A 20261-nucleotide genomic window follows, 5' to 3' on the forward strand; every position below is an offset into this window, starting at 1 on the left:
CAACGATGGATCTCGCGAACGTGTACCGATAAATTCCCATTCAAGGACCAGTAACCGATTCTAACCGATCGCAACGAAGATCGTTGGACGAAATGACACACGTTACTCGAGCTCGTGTCTTAACAACAGCGGCGAATCCTAAACACTCGAACGGCCAACGCAAACTCTTCGGATTCTCGGCTTTGGAGTTTGATTTGTAGAAAAAAGAAGAGAAGTATCGTGTTGGATGAGACTTGGAACAATTTCGTGAAACCCGTTCGCCACGAAGGCCCGCGAAGCACTGAAGAGTCTCGAGGGGCACCGGCTAGAAACACACACGACGGTGAAGACACACACGGCCCTCTGATTTCCCCTCCTTCTTCCGAGTCCACCGGCGACACTAACGCCCCTGGCGGTGAAGAATGACACGATGTCCGAGAGGAAGAAGACGAAGAAGACGTCGAGGAAAGGGAGACGGGACAGGAAGGAGAGCCGGCGTGGATCGCCGGTGATCGGGATCGAGAGCGTGATCGAGATCGTGCTGCTACCTAGCAGGGAAAAACATAGATTTTTCTTGTTCGTTTTTTACGTCGGTCTTTGGACTGAATGACGACGGAACAGTCGGTGTAAAAAGTCTTTCTTGGGAAGTTTCTTAGATATTGTTGAGTAATCGAAATACTGATGTAAGAAACGTGTTTTTCCTTGATGTTTTTGGTATCCGCTGATTGAGATCGCCAAGTGAAAGGAGAGATTGATGGATATTTTTACGCCTATGTTTTTTTTCTGTTGTGTATAAATGTTTTTAATTATAGATTTAATGCTCTTCTCTGGGAGAATATGAAAAAAGTTAGCGGTATTTCGAATTAGACGTTGTCCCGAGAATATTGGGATCTTACGATATATACTATCAATATTATTTTTATTTGAATTGAATGTTGAATTAGACGGTTCTTGAGATTAAAGATTGGTAAAAGAATAGCATTTTGAATCATTAGCGATAGCTTCGAGAGACAACTATATTTCATATTGGAATTCTGCTTTGAAGAATGTGACAATACCTGTAGCTATTCTTTGGTAAAAGCATTCAGAATGTTAAAATCAAATTTTACTCACAGTAAACATCTATTCTTCCTGTCACGAAAAATAATTTTCCAAATTTAAGGGAAAAACGTTACGATATCGCAAACGTCACAGAGACAGCTTAAACAATCGGTTAAACTCCACATCTCACATATTGTATTCTCATATTTCACAATTCCCTTATTTTACATAACCATTTGACCATTCAGCAAAGAGAAACAGCGATATATTTAAAGATGAAAAAAGAAACTTTTAAAAAGCAAGAAGGAGGAAGTGCATAGATCCGTAAATATCGATAGAACGTTATATCATCGTGACGGGATAAATCGCGTGGCGCACCTTTGATGAACCCGAGGAAGAGGAGGCGGTGCACAATAGACGATCCAGCGTTCAAAGGAAAATCGAGTCAATTGAGCGATTCGATTACCGGACGATTAATAGTACTGGCCGCCGGTTGCTCGCACTTAAATGCATTAGTCCGATCAACGTGACCGCCGCCAGTGAGTCAGTCGAATGATATCACTGTTGCGCGATTAGAATTTACATAAAACCGTTTCGTAGTTCGCCATGTGAGGCGCGACGTGACCATCGTTGTAAATACGTGTTCGTGGCGGTCTTTTCAAAGATCACCGCGAAAAGATAATCAATTTGGCGTGGAGAAAAACTAATGACGTCTGGTAATTTACACACAATTTTCTTTGTTTCTTTGCGTTGCATCTAGTGAGATCACAGACGAGCAATCGTTAAATAGGTGCTTCGATTATTTTCTTGATAAAATGGAGGCAAGTACGGAAACTGATGTTGTACTTTAAAGGCAATTTTAAGATGGAGCTTGACGTCTTAGAATTTTTTCTTCCGAGTCTATTTCTACATTTTTGCTGTCAATATCTCGATCAATTTAAAAAATACAATTACAAGAAAACTGTTGATTAAAAACCAAATTTCGCCCGAATACGTAAGAAATAATCCGTTGGCCGCTGTTTCCTCGATCGAAGAACGCAATCGGAGGATCGATGTTGCTGGGTTAATTATTCAAAACAGCTGGCAGCAATGGCTTTCCGCTGTACCAATCAAGTCAAATAAAATGTAGATAGATGGTCTTTATGCAACGACAGATTAACACGTGTTTTGTTTTCTTACGAAGGAAGTTGCTATTTTCTACTTTTGCGTTGTTGAACTTCGAATCAATACTGAGTTACCTTTCTCTTTATCTCTTATGAATTTTAACAGAAATTTTCATAAAGAATCAGAGTTAATAGTTTAGCTTAGCTAAAGAAGACGTTTGATGAACAGAAGATTAATCCATTTATATAAATCAGTTTTTAATGCCGTTTCAAATAATTCCTACTAATTGAATCTCTATAGACAATCAAAATTTCATCCTTCCACTTCTTCAAACAGAACTTTGACTTTTATTAAAAGATATTCCAAGATATCACTAAACGAACGATTGCATAAACTAATAGAGACGTTAATAAATATTTCAGGATTCTTTAAAAATTTTTCGAAAACCTAAAACAGTAACAAGATTAGAACTAAACACAAACAATACAATTTTCCTACGAAATATAAAAAGATACGTTTTGGAAATTATTTTTTCGTTATTACTTCGAATCTAAAAATATCCTTGGGATGACACTGTATTATAATTTTTATTCGCCAGTACTTTCATTAACAGAAAGCAATTCTAACGAAGAATCTGAAAAATTCTTTTTCTATCGATGAATTATTTTTCCACCGGCGTTCCTAATTTCGTGAAGCACTCGAGAGACTCGTAGGATCGGAGGGTCTCTGTTTCATCTCGGAAACCCTCTTCACGAATGGCTGTGGATCGCCTAACAAACACGTCAAACAGATGTCTAGCAGTCGCACTTGCATACCGAAGGAACACGCATAACTTGCACGCATCTGAAACGGTAGAGCCACGAAACAAGGACGGCCATGTGTGAATTGGCTTTAAGCTGTCGCAGCCATACTACACGTGCTCCCGTACACATCCCTCTTCCGCAGTTCTCCGCGACCCGTGGGAACTTTTTTTCCTTCTTTAAGAAAACTGTGTTGCACGCCCGCATCCATACGTTCTCCCCCTACCCTGAACTTCGTCCTTTCCTCCGAGAGCTGTGTTATGTAGCAAGAATCGACTCGATGACGAAAGCTTGCTGAAAATCATCGAACAAGCTGAGCCGTCTACCAGTTTTTTCTTAACCGCCAGCTATAAAGAAACCGAGGATTCTTAAAAAATAATAATAGCGTCGTAAAATTTAGTACTCGAAATGAAAAGAAATTTATAGGAAAACACGTAGGAAGACACCTGTAGTAGAAAATATGTGAACACTTATTATAGAACATTTTTATGATTATATGCTTTATAAAATATTTTGAAATTTCATTTAAGGCTGCGTATGAAGTCTAACCTTGAAAATGATAGCAGTCAAATTGGAACATATATAATCCCACCAAATGTCGAAGCTTATAAAAATTTTTAAAAATACGACTGAAACTTGCAACACCATTTACTCGATTCACCGTCCTGTCTTATAGATCTTTTTTCGAGAAATCTCCTCGGTTGTTTATTCGTTCCGATAAGATCGTAGGTTGTTGCGTTATAATCGTTAATTTGAAACTCGTCTACTCAAAATATCGAGTCACGTTGCGTCTTTAATGAATTCCAAATTGTGAACGGTTAACGTCGAAAGTGTTTCGTAGCCTTATTTAGGTGGACGCCTACGTGACTTTGCCATCGACTAGTTATACAGGAACTTTTAGCTCGTCTGAAGTCCTCACGCGAAATTTTATGACTTGGACTGCCGCTTTCGAACGTGATCGTCCAATTCTATTACCCAGTTAAGTGATATCTTCCAGTTCTGGACTGATGGGCCAACTTTTTAACAACCGATTAACCTAAACGTTTTATAAACTGATTCGTACTTAACGTGTGAAGAAACACCAAAGGTAGTCTATAAAAAATCCAATCACCAGTTTCAAGCATTATAGCCTGGACAACCAAACCTGACAACCAGTTCATATGTGATTGGTGAATGCCTACTTGGTCTCGATCTCTTGGTCTTTAAATTTCTCGTTTCTTTATAACGCGATACTATATATGTGACACTGGTGATGCACGAACGAATATTAATTATAAAAAAACGAAAAGGAAGTTTTAACGAGGAAAAATTACGTATTTTATCTTTAGATGTTTTCTGTGAGAGAGATGATTCTATGAACACGTTTCTATTCTTAATTCTCGCCATCTTTGAATTTTTACGTTCCAATTATCCAATCTTGTTTCGTCAAACAAACAAATTTCTAACATTCTAACTGAAATATTTAACGAATCAACGACTCTCCTATATCTTCTTCGAACTTAAGAAAATTCTTAGCGGTCTCTTTTTTAAAATACGGTCTTTTTTTTTAAGCCGAAAGAGACAGATGCAACAGAATGGATACAAGAAGACTCGAGTCAAATTCCATTCTGAAACAGCAACAAGTAAAGAAACAATAAATTCGTATATCAATTCTGGTCACTACTTTAGCTCCTGAAATCCTTTACGACTTACACAGGTGGTCGAGTTTCTTTTCGACGGAGAAGTTGCAGAAAAGAATCAGCGAAGTTCGTGTCTGATAGGAGGAAGATAGCAAAGGACCTGGATAATCTGGCCCCCCGTGGGCGTTCCTCTTTTTTCTCCTCGCGAGCAGGCAAGAAAATCCCATAGGCAGAGTAAATACAAGGCCTGGAAGGATAATTAACCTGAGCGAAGGCACGGTTTAACGAGTCCCACGATTCCGCCGCGGGGATCACGACACAGGAGCATCAGCGCGCGGCAAAAACCGAGTCATTCGTTCGTTTGGTCGCGCTTTTTTGTCCCGTTTCGTAGCTAAATGGAAAATCGAGCAAGACGAAAAGAAGAAGAAAGGGATGGAACGCGTCTAAGTTCGTGATATCTCGCGAGAATCGCACCTGTTTCTATCTCGAACTCCTACCAGAGGACTGTTTAATGACTCTTGGCGTGATAGGCGTCTAAATTATACGAGTTGGATGGCCGTTTCCGGGTCACGCCATGAGACTGTCAGATTTACGAGTTAATTCTATTTTACACGCCGTGTTTCTAATAAATACACGCAACTGTCGGAGAAAATGGATCCTTCTACTTGGACTTGGTCGTTTCGTATCAACTTTCTAAAATAGCGTCTTCGACGTTAAAAAAAACAGACGATTCGTTTCGTGCCATTAATCAGTAAAGAGTTATGTTCGCTAACGAGTAGTTATTTGAGAGTTTTTAGATTTTTAAGGAACAAGTGTCTTTCTTTGTTTCTAACTTACCTACAACGAAAATGTATTTCAGAGGAATGCTAGAAGAAAGAAACTGTTCCCCCTTTTTTATCCGAAGGTAATTACCAGCAAATAAAACTCATCAGCTGTATGATTATTACCGACAAATAAAATGCTCTGGTTATATTGTTACACCGATTATTTTTTCGAATAATTTCATCTTTTTCCATGTTATCTTTAAGAATAAGTTTGAGCCTATATTTGTTGCAAAGCATATTCTATTTCAAGCACGTAGGTGTACTTAACTGTAAAATTAATACTGTTACTGTAACTGTAAAATTAATTCAAAGATACGTTAAATGTATAGAGAATATCGGACCAAGTACTTGGACAAAAATATTGAGGAGCAAACATCTAGAACTTCGATAAAGATTTACATATTGGCAAAATTAATCTCACGTATGAGACATCGAGTAAAATCATCGAAAACGCAGGAATTTCAAAGACATCAACGTGACAGCTGCGCTTTCAGATATAACCACACGTTTAGTATCGTCCAGCAGCAATATTGTACGACTTGAACGTGCAATTCCGCACGCAAGCATAAGCGAAATTGTAAGCGAAAATACGACGGTATTTCTATCAGGAAAACCTGAAACGACGAGAAGATTCTACGTTCTAGATGTACCAATCCGCCACGTGTGTACATTGTACGATTCATCAATTATTCCTCCCACCTGAGGATCCAACTACGCTCGCTGTCCTTCCGCTAGAAATAACAAACACAGCGATAATCATTAAGTTCTATCAACCAGTCATCACTCTTTTCCTCCTTCCATCGGACTGTTGGCCAACGTATCTCATCGAGAAACCGAGAAAACGCGAGAAACGTCATCGAGGGGGCTGTAATGTAACGGAGGCCAGAATGGGAAGAAGAAGAAGAAGAAGAAGAAGAAAAATAAGAAGAAAACGATGAAGAAGAAAGAGAAGAAGAAGAAGGAGGAGGCGGTGGCCGCTGAGACCTGGCAGAGGGAGGCCAGCAACTTCGAGGTGGGGGACAGGGAAACGGAGACCCCTCCGGAGAGATCAAGGTTGCAAAGTAACTCTGATGACGCAATCGCCTGCAGCTGCATCCGGCGACATCTAATTGCTCTCGCCTTGTCATGCCAGCGGCATTATATATCGCGACTGGCCGATCTCTTCCTCTCTCCCGAACAGAGAGGTCCTCTCTGCACGTTTCTTCTCCCTCTTCGATGTTGGACCGAACCGATGCGAACTTTTCGAGTGCAACAGCATGAGGAAGGAAAGGGGAGCCTCGAGCTCGCGCGAACAAACTTTGCTCGTAATATACGACGATGTTAAATGATAGTGGCGTGGATAGCGCGGCCAATTTGCGCGCTACCGAACTCGTGATAAAGATTCGTGTGACACTTTCTCTGCTCGCCGCGCGATTCCTTCTGACCCTTCCAGGCGAATCACGTTGATAAATTATTTTGACAAACAACGTGGTTCTAAACTCTAGATTCTACAGGACCGATTTATTGAGATCAAGAGAGAGAAAGAGAGAGGGAGAGTGGGCTTGTGTATTTGGTTAAAAGTTAAAGGATTGGGGATAGTATTGTTGGAATTTCGAGGTTAAGGAAATTTAGGATTAGAACGTCGTGTTTTCGAAATCGTTATTATAATATTGATTCTATTAACGAGATGAAATATGATTCTTGAATTACAATGTACACTCTTTTTCTAATATTATTTTTCTTTCCTTTGAGTTATGTTCAAAGAGATAATCGGTCGTTGACTATTGTAGTTATTCAACGTTAGAATCGTTTATTCTATGAAATACGACATGAATTCGAAATGAAGCGGCTCATAATTCAGCCGCTAAAGATGTCATGTGACAGATATCAAACAGATATCAAATTAATACTTGATATTTTTTAGAAAAAATTCAGAGATTAGATAACGTATTCGGAGGATTTTGAATTTATATCAAATATGTCAGATACTTTAAATCTATCCTGCGTTTACTTTCGTTGCAAAGAAATATGTTATATCTCGACATTGAGTAAATTTAACGTTAATTAGAACACGTTACTAATTCGATTGATCTTTGCGCCTGAAAAATCTATATTACGTAAGAGATACCAGATCGATGCCTTTCTTTTTCTAGAAAAGAAAGAAAAAAATCAGCCTTACCAACGGGTCATCGAACTGCATCAAATTCCAAAAAACAGGCCAACGCAATTCAGCCAGAAACTATCAACGTACATGGTCAAAATAAATACGAAACAACTTCAGAATTTCTTAATTTCCGCGGAACACGTAAAAAGGTACCTGGACATCGATGAAATTTACGGTTAATTAGAATGCAATTTACGATATATCGGCGTTATTGGTGGCATCGATTGCGCAGCTCAGCAATAACGGGGAAACGAGCGCGAAGCCAAGAGCTAGACATCGGTACCCGCTCGCGGCTACTTGAACGGTGCACGATGAACGCCGCTGCCGGCCAATAATGTTTTTCTCCTCTTTTTATCGCAATATCGATCCACGATCGACACACGGCCCGTAACACGCTGCAATTTAGAAGATGACTCGGCAAGTAAACACGGGTACTCGCGAATCATTCTCGCATCCGCGCACGAGGTGGAACTCGTTTGCGGGTGAACGAGAGATCGGACATGAAGATTCGATTCGATCGGCCAGGCCCTGGCCTCTGAACGAAGAGCAGCTTCGGCGTGGACCGGTTTCAAGGTGAATAGCAAGGTGCTCGGCCCCGCGAAATTGCTCCGCGTTACGAGCCTCGCGCTCTGAATCCTTCCTCTTTACCGACGAGGAAATATCGATGGGGGACGGGGGTAGTCGCCAAATGGGACGAACCAGTCCGAGAAATAGTAGCTCGAGAATCTTTCGATGATCTTCACAACGAGCTCCACGCTAACTGCTTGCTGTGCTTCATAGCTGCTTCAAGTTTTGTCGTGGTCTTGTGTTGGACTATTGAGATTCGAATATTTTTGAGAATCTTTTAATGTCTACTTTCGAGGTTCGTTTTTCAAAGGGTTTCTTTTTTTAATTTTGATTCTTTTGTTTTGGAAGTTACAATTTATTTAATTAGGTTTACGTTGAAATTTAGTATGAAAGATCGTATGGGTCAGATGTTATTGCTTCGTGTTTCTTAATGATTCCAAATGACTTCTTAATCGAGCTTGTTTTTTTGTATTTATCATATGAGAAATATATTGCTTAGGAATTTTTATGCTCTATCTATTATGTGTATCGTTATTCAAACCGAGTTTCGAGATATTAGAAACTTCTGCTGAAATTTAGGAATTACAAAGAACGTATGTATATCGATGAATCTGATGCTTCTTAGAGTCATTAATGCGAAACTACAATTATTTTTTAACATAATTACAGTGACTTCTTTTGTAAACACAAATATCTTCGAAACATATCCTACTAATGTTTAATTCTTTATCAATCGTTTATAATCGACCTAATCAACAAGCAACCTGCAAAATCTAGAACTTTCTCAAAAATTGATTCCTCTTATGGCTACTACTATCACCCAGACACCTTCAAAAAATGATTCCCAATTTATTACGGAGGCCACTCGAGTAGCGAGTATCCTATCCAAACGAACGGAACGACCCCCTCGAGTCTCCCACTCTTTCGAAAGCCCGAAAAAGAGAGACGCACGAAACCGAAAGAGAGAGAGAGAGAGAGAGAGAGAGAGAGAGAGAGAGAGAGAGAGAGAGAGAGGGAGAGAGAGAAGGAGAGAGAGAGAGTGAACCCATACGAAACGCCCCTTATTCGAATCGCTTTTCAAGCGGAGCTCGTTCATCTTGTCCGAACCAAACGCTGACATCCGCCGACGCTTCGCGGCAATCAAACTTGTCGAGAGAACTCGACGTGGTGAGGAATATATTCGGCATGGCAAGCGAGAGCCAAGGTTCTCGATGGGGCTGTTCTTCCTCGAAAAATGACGAAACTCTTCAAAGGATATCTAAGAATCCCACTCGTTCCTTAAACAGAGGAGATTCGCCGACAGGATGAAATAGAGTAAAACGGAAGACGACGGGGGGTTACGTCGACGCGTAAAACAGAACTTTAATACCCGGTTGGTCCGGGAACGAAATCGAGGATGCGCGCGTAAAAACGCCTACGTGGTCGTAAACGAAAGAGGCTCGTGTCGAAGGGACGAAGGAAACCGAGCCGTTGGCTCCCCTCGACGCGCGGATTCCTCGCGTTTCCGCTCGCCCTCGCGGAAATCTTCGTCCCCTTCCGTCCCGCGTGTTCGTCGTCCGCGATCCCCGGTGTTTCGAGTCACGAAATATGGATAAGATTTCGTTTCGAGTGGCAGCGGTATTAGAGGCAGCCACGTTCGCCGATGGAAACGAGCGAGCACCGTGTAATCCTGGGGAGAGGCGAAGCTCCTGGGACGAGATATTATTCCGAGCTAATAAGGTGGATATTGAAAATTACTCCGTGAACTCTGGCTGCAACACCAACGGCGAACCTGTGTTCTTCGTGTCTTCCTTTTGGTAGATGAATTGGCATGATGGTTCTTAGGGGAGGTTATTTTCTTTCTGGTTCTCTATAAAGAGTTACGGGAATTGGGGAAATTTGTTGAGAGTATCGGAGGATTTGGAGGATGTGCAGAAGTGTGAGATATTCCAATATTTTCATTTTAGGATTTCAGATGGTTGATGTTGTGTTTAAATATAGTTGTTATAGAGTAATTTGATTGCGATATTGCAATTGTTAATTGTTCTATAGTTTAAGATATTAGCAACGGAGCATCTCGGTTGACATCTTAAGTGAGATAATCGTTTGCAATGTATAAACATGAGATATAGGTATCATATTTTTCGAATAATAGTAAAAATATTAATAGGAAAGTTTCTCTGTATGCATTTTGTTGTTTTTATAGCAATATCTTGATCGTTTGAAAAATTTGAACATAATCATCGTTCACGGTAAAATTATCCCATCGTTAAAATGTTGATAACATGTATACTTATACGCATTCTTCTTGTTAATTTTAATGGAAGGATTGTTTTTTTTAATAATCATAATTATTATTTCAAAATATTCCTCTCTTTTAATTTCTCAATTTAAAATGTCGGTGAAATATTATTTTACGAAAGAAATCGTATCAATTTCTCGGACAAGAGAAAATAATTCATACTTAAACACTAGCGCAGAATTTTTATGGGGAATATTGTACAAGACGAAATTTTGATTTATAGATAGAGATATTGCTTGGATCATAAAATTGGTATTTATTACGGACGCTCTTCTGTTGCAACAAATTGCGAATAATGCAAGTTTAAACCGCAGTTGGACGTTCAATTTCGAGATCGTTGGGAAACGATGTTTCATTTCGCGAATATCGTTGCGCAAGTTCGCATGGATTGCGCAACGCGTCTTCTGGCAAAATTTCGCGGCTGTTGCAAACGCATGGCGATTTCCATTCGACGAAACCAGGACCAGTCGCTGTGTTGCGAATCGAAAGGGCGAATTATACGCACGATGATGTCACCGAATATTTCCGCGAGATATAATTTTGCCAAGTCCACCGGAAGAAAAATCGCTTTTGTGCTGATTTTGCAAGCAGACGGATTCGTGAATCATCCTTGGCGACTTCCGGCCATCGTGACTCACCCTTCGAAGGATTACCACGATGAACTGTTAACGAGTTACGATTAAAACAAAAAACCGCATTAGCGTAGATAGGCAAATGCTAATAAGAATCATCTGCAACTGTTTCCTTTGTTTTTTAGAAGACACGAGAAAACTGGGAGTGACGTGTAATATATCATATGATCCATCTTTGACACTTCCAAGAACAAGAATTACTTTTACTCAGAATCTTCAAATTTTGCAAATCTAATAAATTATTACTATTGATATTCTCATGTTAAGAATTAATTTCTCAGAATTAGCAAATTATATGAGATGAAATTAATTTTTGAGAATTATTAAATTACATAAAATAGAGCACAACGAAATATAACCTAAATGGTCAATATTAATAATAATAATATAAGTGACATTTCCTACAGATAATCTTTGGAAAGAGATATCGGAGCGTGGACTTTTCTGCATTTATGAGGAATTTAAATGTTCAAAAATATACATAGTCTACATTATATGCAAGAATATGGTAAAATATCCGACGTAAGCCTCTCGTTACAATTTTTAGAGAGTGTCATAAATACATAATTATACATAGCCGTGTTCATAAACATATAAATCTTCATAAAAACTTTACCAATGAATAAGCAACCACTGCAATCGTCTTAATATTGCAATTTCTAATTAATATCGCCAAGAGGTCATCCCGGAGATCACTGGCAGAATAGAACGTATTTAATCCTATTTATATGACGTAACGACGAAACGATATCTGCACCCGTAAATGCGACACGATTATCATTATCGAATGACAGAGTCTCCTGTGACGATATCAAATACTCTAAACGCGCAATACATCTTCCAGATGAATGCTGCACGTAGTTGGAAAGAATGACAAGATGGAAGCCATCGTTCAGCATGTGAGCCGACGAGTTTATCGATGTTCGAACCCCGGTCGACCTTTTCGAAAACTATGGGGGGAAACACCATGAAGTGGGGGGAAAGGGCCACGTTAATATAGGGCTGCAGGGTCGTACACAGCGAAAGTGGGATGAAAACCCCTCGAAATCAAATCAATTAAGCCACGTGCAACCCCACCCTCTTCTTCGTTGCATCGGTGATTGGATCGGTCGGAAGATTTTCACAAAATGGAGGAAATCAACTCTCGATCGTTTTGGTCTATAAAGAAGATGGATGTTCGCTTAGGAAGTGAACTTAATGTTATTATAAATAATGTATTTAAATCCTAGTTTCAAGGGAATGTAAAGTAGAATTGTTCAATCGTCGTGTCTTTCGAACGATTTCTTGGTTTCAAACGATGACGCGTATTAAGGCCTTTTTTATTGTCTGAGATTGCTAGAATATTATGGCTCGTTATTTGTCTGGGTTATGGTATCAATATGAAGAACATCAAATAAATGACCGTCATATCTTTTGGTTTCAAATGATGATGAGAATGAAGATATCTTTGATTGTTTCAGATTGCCAGGATATTATATTAATTGCAACTAATTTTTCCCATATCGTAACAAGATATACAAGAATCACATCCTACATCTACAATCTTACTTTTAAAAATTTTACATATCAAATCAGTGAAAAGCTTCGATTTAAAAAATGTCTAATTGATCAAATTAATCAAAAAAATTCACCAAATAATCAATAATGCCAATGGTCTGAATAAAAAGACCTGAAAGATGAAATTTTCTTAAAGATAGTATAACTCCAAACAGAAAAGACCAAGACTAAGATTCGCCATACTATCAATCACGCGTAACTAAACCAATTATCCAAACATCCAACTTCATTTTATTTCACACCCATAAACCGCGAAACTGTCCTTATATCCACCCCTTATCGAGCGAGATCGAGAGGACTCGACGCGATTGGATATAGAAAAGAGGAAGACAAAGGTGGCGAATCGAGAGGGAGAAACGGGGAAAGCGAGGGCGGAAGGGTGAAATCGCACGCGTGACGGCTCGCCAGTTATATTTGCGGACGGGAAATCGGGGAATCGCAGAAGTGGGACGCGGGAAATTTCCAATAAAGGGAAATCCAACATTCGGTGCCGGCCGGCTGCGCGTCAGGCAGTCCAATAACAAAGCAATAACTATCGACGATGCGCGCACTGCCATTATACGTGTCTACCGGCATCCACGTAAACGTGGCTACGTGACGGTGTGGCCAATGCAATTGCATAGTCATCTCACCCATACTCTGACTATTCACCCCCTGCGCTCCTGCTTTTCTATCTCTGTTTCTCTAACTATAGGTATTGCAACGTGTGTTCCTTTGACATACATATATACGTCTGTATTGTGAATATTTAAGTTGAAATTGGTAAATAGACGACTATTACGAGACACAGTAGTCATTAACGTGTGTATAGTTTAGAAAGTAAATATTATCCTTTTTAGCGGTGGTACGTGCAGAGAAAATGCGAGAGGAAAAAGTATTGCAGCGAGGACATTGAGCATGAAACATTGTTGAGATAGTAGCCGTGGAATATTTGTTGTAAAATTATAAATACACGTTTGTTTCGATGGTAAAAATTTTGTAACTCGTGATAAAAAATTTGTAGAATTATGTCGTAAAATGATCTTTCAAAATATTTCTCGTTTTACTGTTGACTTGTTATTTTGAAATTATACGAGCGCAATTGGAAATTCATTTTCCGTGATAAATTTAAACGAATCTGTAAAATTTGTCAAATCTCGCCCTTTTTCGTCAATGCGAGGTGTAATTCCTTCGATCATAAACGGAATTAGAAAACAAACCAATCGTTTAAAAAATGTCTTCCTAAATTGTATTAACAAGCGCATATATAAAAGTAATTTGTAAAAATTGAATGTTAATTTATGATCTTTCATTTGATATAATGTTCAATGTTCTCTATTATCAATCTTTACGACACTATGGTGAATACTCAGGGAATTTCAATTATTTTCACTTATAATTTCAAACTTTTCCATTTGAAAGTAGTATTTTTTTAACATAGTTCTTGAAGAAGGTACTCCTCACACGAACGTTCAAAACTTAGTAAAATCTTCAATTATCTTTTAGAAAAGAACATATGTTTTAGCAACATCAGTTATTGAAATCGAATTGTCGAAAAAAATGCAGAGCAACAGATAATCGACAGGATGAATACGTAGAAAAGGTATATCGTTGTCGAGGCGAGGTCACGCATGTTCGCGCGAATGCGTCAGCCACAGTCGCGTGAAACGATCCGAATTTTGGGGCGAGATCGTCGCGCTGTAACGTCCGGTTCGATCGGTTTACTGCGCGGCCGCGATCGTACGGTTTATCACATCCGGAAATGGAATTGTTAGGGGCGTGTTATATACCCACCGTCGACTGCCTAACCCTGATTTTTTTTTCATTCCGACGCTCGTTTTTTCACCCGAACTGACCGCACGAGCGCGAGCTGTCTCGCGTCGATGAATGGCGCGTTCCCAAAGCAATGAGCGGCATTGTAATTCGTCCAGAGGATATGAGTTGCGAATGACAGAGTTTAGCGATGTTTTTCCCGGGATAATGAAATATTTTTGAACGAGAAATATTGCCTTTTCTTTGCAAATTGCAATATGGTTCATCGTTTTTCTTGGTTAATACTTTAGTAATTGCATATTGTATCGTCAAATGAATATATTTGATGTTTCGGAAAAATTATTAAGATCGTTTTTGGGTATATAAAGAAGGTAAAACCATGAAATAAAAGTAGAGAAACGTTTCAAGTAACAGATCGATAATAATTTTCAATCGAATATAAATGCTAAATTTATAAATGTGAAAATTTATCTTTGTATCGTTCAACTTTGTAATAATATCATTCAATCAGGGATTCAATCGTATGATATTTTCTATGCTTCTTTAATTTCTACCAATTTATGTATCTAAAATCCTTTTCATCAAGCACAAATATATAAAACTCTCATAAAAATTCTTATAAGACAGTATGTTAAAGAAGCAGCTTACACCAAAGTAAACGTGCCACGAGCAAGGAACGACTCGCAGTTTCGTCAGAGACGAAGAAGAAACGAAAGTTTCCGGTCCCCCTGGCGCGCTTGACGAACGTCGAAACCCCATAACGCTCGCCCATTAGGCCCATCACGCGATCAATCGTCGGGCTTCGAGGCGACCTTCGTCGTTTATTTAATTATTGATTGCATCTTCCTACGCATCCCCTATTCGACTTATTGTTATGACAGCGTCAAGAGCGCTCTTTGAAACGCGAGATTAAACCGCACCAGATTCCACGTCCGGCACTCTACAACGGAATCGTTCATTGTTCGTCCGATCGATACTTTATGCGATGTAATTCCGCCTCGATATAATATTGCACCTGACATGTAACGTTACGTCGCCCGTAATACGCACATAGATTTACGAGACACTTATAGACACTCTTCACATTCGAAAACCTATAGACACTTATTATGATCACGTTGTGTATGTTATACAAAACATTTTGTAAGTTTATTGGCACCGTTTGGAGACTGGACTATCATAATTATAGCGACAAAAGTTTCTTACACTTTGATTCTCGTTTTTTTGTTCTTTGTTTTAAACCATAGAATCCCCCGGCTTTATATGGTCTACTAATATATGATCATAGTGTTTTATTTATTTGAATCATTTACAAGCCGGCTGCATAAACCGGAACGCATAGAAAACTAACAATTACGGACACTATTTTTTTAAATTTCCCTTGGAACTTGCGATTGTTCGTTCTGTTCCCTTACGATAGATAAATTTACGAAGAGATGACGGTTATTAATTCTACATTTACCTATCGTGAAATTAATAACGGCAAGAAACTTGATCAGTTTGGCTATATGAGAGATCCGTTTCTCGAAAATATAAATCCAAAATCAACCCTACGCTTGAACAAAGGAAATCCTTTGGTGTCATTGGACGTCTACGCGGCAATCCTTCGAAACCTTCGAAAACCTTTCGATCTGTCGCCGACGTGCCCTCTGACAATCCCGAAACCATTCTCGTGCCATCCATCTATCCCGAGTCTGTCGCATAATAAGCTGTTCAGGGGTTAAGCGGGAAACTCGTGCCTCCCAATCACGAGAAGGGTAGAACAGCATCAGGGGCGAGGGTTCCCGCGCTACCAAAAAAGAAGAACAGGGGGGTGGCTAGAGTGGGGAGACTGGGCTATAAGAGAGAAAAGAAAGAAAAAGGTGAACGGTGTTTTTCAGCAGAGTAAACCGGGGCGGTCTGTTGGGGGTGCATCACACACGCGGCATTTATGCGAGAATAAAAGAGGCCACCCTCGCCCCGACGTAGCGCCATTTTTATCGTGTGCACCACGCCCGTAACCAAGCCCCAAACCACCCCCCAGCTCCGCTTCGGTCAATCGTCCGGCCTGGATGATCGTGCGCGCGCGACCGATCCCCGTTTAACCTGGATGCGTGCAAACAACGCGAGACGCTTTTGATTTCACCCCTATTTTTTCTTCTTTCTTTTTACTACATTTTGTCCCGTGTTTTTACCGCTTCCTTTTTCACTGACCGGGTTTTTTTTTTCGATTCGTTCTGTTTCCTACGAGGAGATCGGACCGAAATTTTCCGGCATGCGGAACAACTACCCGGCCTTTGTTTCCTCTGTCGATACGGTTGATCGGCGCTACAGCTCTACGGTTAAACGCGACCGTGCTCGACTTCGATAGAGTTACACGCGCAGAAATGATAGGATGAACTTTTTTTTCATATCGCTGTTTTCACAGTTTTGTTTTTATCTTCGGTGCTGGGTCTCCTTTTTCCGATTATTTTCCATTGTAAATTGAAAGCAAGAGTGGTCGACGAGGTGACGATTTAATTGCGAATTACTCTCGGCGCAATGAAATCTCTAGAGAAATTTCTATTTAAGGAAGAGGCGAACAATTTAAAGAAAGAAAGAAATGTATAGAAAAATCTTATATTTAAGGAAAGAATCACAAGGAATCTGTAAAAAAAAGTAAACAGAGGAAAGTACAAAGAGGAGTATGTAATAATAAAACTTGCGTGGAATTTGCAGTCACGAAAAGTGCTATGAATTATCAAAGTAATAGGTAGAATGCCAACTTGTAGTGAAATATGACGTTCTAAATGTTCGTCAATTCATACATCTTTGACTTCATCCCCTGTAATAGATATTTCCTGTCGATACACGAGCATACTAACCACTGTTCATACGAGTCTTCCTAAGATCTTTGTAACGTTCTTGCGAACGCGAAAGGGACGCATGGGGTCGGTTCTCGTAAACAGGATACGTCGTTACAGGGGGAGGCTAGCATCCCTCTATTAGCATATTATAGTGCTAGCACAGCGGCACAGTAGGCAATAAAGTAGACAAGTAACAGTCAGCACCAGTAATCCCCGCGATAGGGCATGACAGAACGATAATAGTGATTCGAGCACGACGTACAAATCGTTTGTTTCCCCTGCGGAAGTTTTATAAGTCCTGATAAATCCTAATTTGCAAGTTTCGTTATTAGAAATCTGAGATAAAATGTAACCATAGCAAATGTAAAATGAAAATCTGACATTTGGACATTTTCTGTTCTTGAGATAAAGTGAAACTAAATTTCTACTATGTATTAGAAAATTGAATACAGCAGATTCGATTCATATTTTCTTAAATTGCTGCATTCTTTGTAATGAAAGTTTAATTAAAATTTAATTTTAGGAATCTAAAGTTCTACGTTTATGAAAACTGCGCGATGTTGTTTCTTAGCAAACAGTCTGTCGTCAATTTTCCCAGATAACGAATAACATAATCGACAACTAGAAGAAGTTAAAACATTATCTGAAGATTTAGACATCGATGAATTTAATCATCCGATATTACAGAGTTACAAGTTTCTGAAACATACGTACACGTGTAAAAACAAAGGATCACGAAAAATACAATTTCTGCTGTCTCAGCGTTATTTCACCGCTATCGTGACTATTGACGCGAATCCAATGATTGTATAAAAAATTAATATTCACCTGGAAAAGGTGCAGCAACGTCCAGAACAGTTTACCCGTTCCATTTCGCGCGTTAACCGACCACTCGCCGGCGTGATCATCCGAAAGAAGAAAACGAAACGCGAGCTCACTCCGGATTAGCGAGACGTGGCCGGCTATTGATCTCGTTTTTCATTCGCTTTTTGCCGGAGCAGGTTTTCGATCGGTGACGAGCAGTAGGCGCCGTAATAAATCGTGATGTTTTTACAAAAAAGACAATTTTTATCGGAGTCAACGACAGCGGCCGCTGCGGCAAGTCTTTTTACTCCTTCTTACTTCACTACTTCCACCCTCTTATCCTTTTCGCTATTTTAAAACTGGTTCTTCACGGTACAAATCGAAGGATCGTCGAACGATGCAAGTTCATTGAATCTGTCAACCTTTTCAATTTTAAAACGATATATATCTGAGACGCTAAGGGTTCTGCATTTCTACTTTCGGAACTTTTATTTTCTATATTTCGCATTTTTATTTCAGGTGCCTTAATGTGTGCGTTCACATTGACTTTATTGGAATGTTAATCTTCTTGATTACAGTTCTTTGGCTCTTAATTAAAAGAATCTGTAATAATATACGGTTTGAGCTTATTCGTAGATTGTTATCAAGGAATTTTAATTTCCACACATCCGAAATGCTTGGATTGCGTATTTCTATCCTGCGAATTAATTTGAACGCTACTTTCTACTTTTTTGTGATGTTGTCCTCTCTTTTAGAACCCTTTAATTAAGAACTTAATATAGGATATCGTCTTGCTTATGAATGTAACAATTTTAATATAATTAAAGATAAAGTATAAGAGTGAAAATGAAACTCAAACAACGCTGTTTGCGAGTTTTAAGATATTACAAACGATGTGATTCCTAATGAAGGAAATTTCGACCAACTGCATATATCTATTAAAAATGATAACTAATTAACGCAATAGTGAGATATAGACTTGTTAGAGAATTTATTTTTCTGAGGTCAGTTATGAGCACGTTAAAAATTGGAATAAAATTTTAAAAAATGTTCATTGTATTTGGAGCACGGTTTACTGAAACAACTTCATATCTACATTTTCCTGTACGTAGACAACTTCCAGATTCTGCACATTGTTCGTTCGACGTGTATGTACCTGGATCATCTCTGGTTAGCACGACTAACAAACAAGCTGACCAACGAATTATAAACATCTGGTTTGCAACGATATTAGAACAGGCAAGACAGTGTAGCTCTTAGGAAAGTTCTTCGACATTACGGAAATATTTGTCGATACATCATCCGTTTTCTTCATTCCGGATTAAGATGAATTACGATAGGGTTTGGAAAAAAAAAGAAAAAATTATCTTATCGTAAAGAAAGTTGCAATGTTTTTTAATATCATAGATATTTCACTACGAGCGTATAATTCTTACATAATCAAAAATTTATCATAGATCGTCGATTAAGACGAACCGAGTTGACTCTTGTTTATGTGATTAAAGATACCGATAGACGATATTAGAACATAATATGTAAAAATAAAGGTGATGTAGGATTGAATCAAATTGATAAAATAGTAATACACGAAGTGATATAGATTTCAGCGAGGAATAACAAGTAGATAGAAATAAAAGTGGTTTCAGCCCTCCCTAGCCAGACACCACGTGCTCGCAGTTTACAGTAGAAAATGCTCATTTTAGCGAATGCTACGTAACAAATATTACACGGTACATTAAACGAATTATTAGTCAACCGTATTTAACCCTCGATTTAACTCTCCTATTAGTACTGTAGGCTCATAGATACGCCACAAAGCTTAGATTGGCAATAAATTGAATTTGCTTTCGATTTTAATTGTATTTTAATTTATGTTCTGTATGTTACCTCATCGAGACCAACAATAACATTTCTTCCTTAAAATATACAAAGCAAGTTGAGATTAAATATCCTAAAATCAAACGTCCAAACTAAAACTTAACTCAAATTATCAAAATCGTCTACGATCTAACGATACTGGAATCATCGAGAAATTAACATTAAAAGACTCAAACTGTTAGTGCTATTGTTTCACACGAACCATCATTGTCCATTTTCCGGCGATACCAAAAAGTCGACGATTAAAATACCCTTCAAAGACCAATAGGAATCAAGGAACTAGATTCTTCGGTACCGTTTTTCCTCGTTGAACAGGTGCGGCGGATCCTCAGTGACGCGAGGAGCGCGCGATTTTCTCATCGTTTTCACGACGGGGAAACCGAACGAACCGCGATAAAGATCAGCCGCCACCGCCGCCTACCTTAATTTTCATAGCGACTGGCGAATAGCGGCCG

General features: G+C 39.1%; 1 protein-coding gene across 1 annotated transcript in view; it reads left to right on the forward strand.

The window, feature by feature from the left end:
• LOC126920134 (UPF0489 protein C5orf22 homolog) overlaps nucleotides 1-20261 on the forward strand; it is a 420270-nt gene that overhangs the window by 146162 nt on the left and 253847 nt on the right. The gene's annotated exons all lie outside the window — the stretch shown is intronic.

Source organism: Bombus affinis, chromosome 1 (assembly GCF_024516045.1).
Source record: "Bombus affinis isolate iyBomAffi1 chromosome 1, iyBomAffi1.2, whole genome shotgun sequence".
NCBI lineage: Eukaryota > Metazoa > Arthropoda > Insecta > Hymenoptera > Apidae > Bombus > Bombus affinis.